This window comes from Petaurus breviceps, unplaced genomic scaffold (genome assembly GCF_028583685.1).
Source record: "Petaurus breviceps papuanus isolate PSGF00001 unplaced genomic scaffold, PetGlider_PUasm1.0 90847, whole genome shotgun sequence".
Classification (NCBI taxonomy): Eukaryota; Metazoa; Chordata; class Mammalia; order Diprotodontia; family Petauridae; genus Petaurus; species Petaurus breviceps.
The window spans coordinates 8,520,515-8,526,064 of record NW_027187360.1 but is presented as its reverse complement, the minus strand read 5'-3'; the positions used below and the strand labels follow the sequence as shown (position 1 = coordinate 8,526,064).

Below are 5,550 nucleotides of genomic sequence, written 5' to 3'. Positions count from 1 at the left end.
TGACATATTTTGAATTGTCAGAAATGCGGAATTTTCACATCCATGAATTTGTGCATACTATAAAAGTAGTTCTGTGTTTTCTCCACAATGACAACATATTATTTTCATAATTATACTTGTACTATCCAAAAATGTTTTTGTATACCATCTTTGGTCTCTCAGGAAGCACTGTAATAAAAATGAAATTTTAAAATACTTAAGACACAGCCATGCTCAAATTGCACTGGACACAGACATAGTACGATGCAAGAATAGACTCTTTTTGTCTTATTAGCAAAATATACTTTTGTTAGTAATTTTATAAACTATACATGTGGGTCCCATTTCAAGAAAGTTTGGCATATGAAAAATCATATTCTAAAAACTGATAAATTAGAGGGTGATGAGAATATGAAATATACATCATTACTACATAAAAAGAACCATTACAGGACTTTTATATTGAGTTCTCTTTTTCTACTTAAAATCTTTCTACTTCCAAAAAATCTGCTTTTTTCTACATTTCAAGAACATGTATTTTAGATAACGAGTGAGGTACCCATCTATAGGAATAATAACTGGCATTTATATAGCACTTTAAGATCTTCATTTTAATATTGTATTTTACCAATTATTTGATCCTTTCAAGCAATCCTCCAAGATAGATGCTATTATTATCCCAATTTTAAAGATGAGGGGAAAAAAACCTTAGGTAATTTGCCCAAGGCCATAGAACTAATAAATGACTGAACCAGCATGCAAATCTAGGTCTTTCTGACTCCAGGCTCGCCCTCTACCATTACTCTATGTGGTTTCTCATTAGAAATGCTTGAAAGACATCACTCTTACCTACCCCCCATAAAGACATCTGCCCTCACTCACCTTACCAAGTCCCCTATCACATTCTAGTAATTAAATTAGTAGCAGCAACAATGGATTCTTTCTAATGTGTATATATATATATACATTTAATATATAAATATATGTGTATATATAATATATATACACATATGTATATATATAATATATATACACATATGTATATTTATAGGCACACACATATACAATGATCATTTTTAGTACTAGAGAGGGAATTGATCATAGTGGAAACAATCAAGAAGACCCGGTTTCAAGCCCCATCTCAGACACATTCTGGCTAAGTGAACCTGGATAAGTCACTTAATATCTTAGTGTCCTCAACAACACTCTAAGATTATTAATTTCAAAGCAAGTGATCTGAATGAATGAAAGAACCACAAGGAAACCATAAGTCAAGTCTTTTTTCTACATCACTATTCATTTGAAATGACAATAAACATACTAACCTTTATATGGGGTAGCTAGATGGTGCAGTGGATAGAGTGGGCCTGAAGTCAGGAACATATATCTTCCTAAGTTCAAATTTGACCTCAGACATTTACTAGCTGTGTGATTTTGAGCAAGTCACTTTACCCTATTGCCTCAGTTTCCTTATCTGCAAAGTGAGTTGGAGAAGGAAATGGCAAACCACTCTAGTATTTCTGCCAAAAAAATCCCAAATAGGGTCAAGGAAGAATCAGACGTGACTGAGCAACAATCTTTTTATAGCCCTTTACTGATTAAAATGTATTTAAATACATGCTCTCCCTTGAGCCTTACAATACCGCTATGAGGAATATAGTGCATATATTTGTATCCCCATTTTAGAAGTCAAGAAAACTGAAACTGACAGATGAAGTGATTTGCTCAAAATTCCATAACTAGTAACTGGCAGTAATGAGTGTTAAACTTGGACCTTACTTAAGGTAAAGTTCATGACTTTCCCCCTATACCACAGTGTATCTACAAAGTATTAATGACTTGCATTTCCCATCCAGATTTAATTCATAGACATCCCTCTTACCACAGTCAATCTCTCTGTTTTGAAATTACCATTACTAGAGACATAGGTTTAGAACAGGGGTAGAGAACTGGCCACAAATTCTCCACTCCTCATTAAGAACAAGGCAAAGGATCATAATCATACCAGCCCCAGTGAATAATTGGGAAATTTTTCCTAACAGGCTCAAAAGATATACTCATCAATGTCCCTAATAGTGAAATTCCTGAGCCCTTCTAATCAAGAATTGGTCAATAATGCATAACAAATCCACCCTGCTATAGTCTATGCAATTTTCCTTCTTGCTACAGACTCAGTAACAGCAGGGGACAGTTTGTAGCTATTCCCATCAGTAGGACATTCCTTTACTTACAGACTAATATTAAGTTCCTCTTTACCAGACTGTGACTCCATTTCCCTTAGCCTACCTGCCTCAAAGATGGCCCCAAGCTATAGGTCAAGTCTATGTACTTTCAGAGTACAAGGACCATTTAAAGGACTTAATTACAACCTCTGACAACATATGCCAATGATGCATTTTCCATGCAGTGCTCTTGCCTTTGGGGTGTATATAGAATCCTGAGGCAAACTGGTACAAGATTCAGAGGACTATAATATTTATTTGGCAATGAGGTGGCCTGGGTTCTATTTCCAGTGCTTCTATTTCCTGTGTGAATCTGAGCAAATCCTCTAGCCTCTAAGCCTCAGTTTCCTCATCTGTACAATGAGAGGATTGGACTCAATGATTTCTAAGGTACCTTCAATCCATTTTCATCAGAACATAAGCCCCTGACAAGCACAGATTGGGTTATTCTTTATACTTGTATCCACAGAGCCTAACATAACTCCTGAATAAGTAAGCATAACTCCTCAATAAACATAACTTACTGCGTCTGTAACAAGAAGCAAAATGGCATCATTATGGCATGAAGTGGGTGCTTAAAAATATTTCATGGACTGATTCCAGTTCTAGATCTGTGAAATTAAGGGATTGGACCAGATCTCCAAGATTCCTTCCAGTTCTAAATCTAAGATCCTAGATCCATACAGTTTCAGAGCTGAAATGATGCAGTCAAATCTAGTTCAACTCCCACATTCAACAGAGGAGGAAAGTGAGGTAAAATAACTAGCTCGGATGACTTCCTTATGACAAACTAGTGGCAAATTCAAGTTTAGAACCAGGTTTCTTGGCTTCCATTCCAGAATCTTCCCACTATGCTTCACTGACTCTATTGATTAGATCATTATCCATGGGAAAAATACAATTGAAATTCCATTTTAATAAACAATATGGGACAATTCATTAAAGATCCTATTGCAATACCACCATTAATGCCCTACATTTATGTTTCATTATGAGATGGAGGTGACCTTGATCAAAGCTATTAATGGCTCAAAGACTGGTCGTTGTCCATTGTGTTAGAAGGAGCCCAAAATGACATCAATATATTGGAGTCAAGGTATAGTATGTCCAACTATGGTTGATCAGATCAATACAAGTCTAGAAGGATCTACCACAGGTTGGTCACAAATAGTCCATGTGAACATTTGCATTGGACATATCTCTAAATTTGCTCATTTCACATTTCTTTTGAGCTCCTGCTATTATTCTGCTTCATTCATAGAGCACAGCACCTTCTTTGATGCAGCTGCCCCATACTGGATGGTCCTTTGCCAGTCATCTCCCATGTCACACAATCAATTCCAAATTTCTTCAGAGACCTTGAGAGTGTCCTTGTATCACTCCTTCTGACCACCATGTAAGCACCTTCCTTGCATGAGTTCTCTGTAAAATAGTCTTTTAGGAAAACATACATTTGGCATTTGAATAATGTAGCCAGTCCATCAGAGTTGTGCTCTCTGCAGTAGAGTTTGAATGCTTGTTGGTTTGCCTTAAGAAAGGACCTCAGTGTCTAGTACCTTATCTTGTCAGGTGATCTCCAGAATCTTCCTAGGAAAATTCAAATGGACTTGTTTCAGTTTCCTAGCATGGTGCTGGTAGATTATCCAGTTTCAAGGGAGTAGAAAGCTGAAGTCAGCACAATGGCTCTATAGACCTTCAGTTTGATAAGTAGTCTAACATCTCTTCTCTCTGAAAGAAAGTAAAGGAGCTCAAAAACTACTAATACAAGGAGACTATAAGTTCCATCTAGTAGGTTCTATGAAGTTGGAAAGGTTTGGCCTTTGTGCTCTAAAGAAAATACCACAAATCTGTGCTGAGACAAATTGTGTTTTTGCTATCCACGGGTCAGTGTAACTAAACTTAGAATCTAATAATGAAAATATTGACAAGAAAGTGATTGTTTGGGGTGTATTGATTCATTAGATCACCTACTAAAACATCAAAAACTTCCAATCTGCATAATGGATGGATTCCCTCCACAGATGAAATCACTGGTCTAATGTAATTTGGGGAGATACATAGATGAATAAGACACACTTCCCACCTATAAGGAGTTTGGAGACTAACTGGAGAGCTAGGTATCATTTGCTCACTATAGTAAATGAACTAGTGAAGAGAAATATTCTGAACCCAATGGGGGAAAATAGCAGGGAGCAGAAGCTCCTAGATATATGAAATAAATGAGAACTTTTAAGTTAAGTGTAATTGGAGGCCCAACTAGATATCAACAATTCAGTTTCCCTATCTATGCTTATGCATGGATCTCCTCCAACCCCTATCAATCAATTAATCAACAAGCATTTATTATGCTACCACTATGTACCAACTACTGTGCCAGGTTCTGTGGATTCAAAGACAAAAATGAAATATTTCCTGCTCTCAATGTATTCCATTGACTAAGACTAAATGCATACATACACACACACACACACACATATATATATTACTTATACATATATATGTATATTAAAAAGGCATACAAAATAACTATGGGATAATTTGGGGGAGGAAAGTCCTAGCTGCCATCTTTCTCCAGTTCTCCTCAAGGCTCTGTCCTTGGCCCCCTTTTCTCTCAATATTCCTTCCTTTGCTGACTTGATCTACTTATATGCTACAATTAAGATAGCTCCTGAATGTATTTCTGCAGCCCCGATTTCCTCCCAGAGCTCCAAGAAAGCAATTCTTAGGCTGGTGGTCTTGGAATAAGGAAGAACTAAGTGCAAAGTTTTCCTCAGATACTTACTGCTGTGTGACCTTGATCAATTTAACCCCTGTCAGCTTCAGTTTTCTCATCTGTAAAGTAACATCTACTTTAGCAAGGTGGCACAGTGGATAGTGGGCCAGGCCTGGAATCAGGAAGACCTGAATTCAAATCTAGCCTCAGACATTTACTAACTGTGTGACCCTTGGCAGATCACATAAGCCTGTCTCAGTTTCCTCATCTATACAATAAACTGAAGGAAAAAATTGCAGACCAGAATCTTTACCAAGAAAACCTCAAATGGGTCACTAAGAGTCTGACACAATGGAAATGACTCAACAACAATAATACCCATGTATTTAGGAAAATTATATGAAATTACAATGAAATTATGAACCACTTTATCTTTATAGTCTCAGTGACTAGCACAGGGTCTTAAAGAAGAGAATAAATGTTTTTGCTACTTAAGCTGAGTCCATTTAATTCCACTAAAATAAAGTATCAGATCATCTGCCCAACAGCATGCAGACCCTTGATTTTGAAAACAATTTCAAGTTTCCTTTGGCTTCCTGAGTCTCTTACCCACAAGCCTGAGTTACCCACACCTCA

General features: G+C 36.8%; 1 protein-coding gene and 1 long non-coding RNA gene across 2 annotated transcripts in view; both read right to left on the bottom strand.

Annotated features, from left to right (window-relative positions):
- The window catches only part of PFDN4 (prefoldin subunit 4), a 371,852-nt gene that overhangs the window by 101,056 nt on the left and 265,246 nt on the right, over positions 1–5,550 (bottom strand). The window lies entirely within an intron of this gene.
- LOC138149433 (uncharacterized) overlaps positions 1–5,550 on the bottom strand; it is a 75,690-nt gene that overhangs the window by 1,311 nt on the left and 68,829 nt on the right. The window lies entirely within an intron of this gene.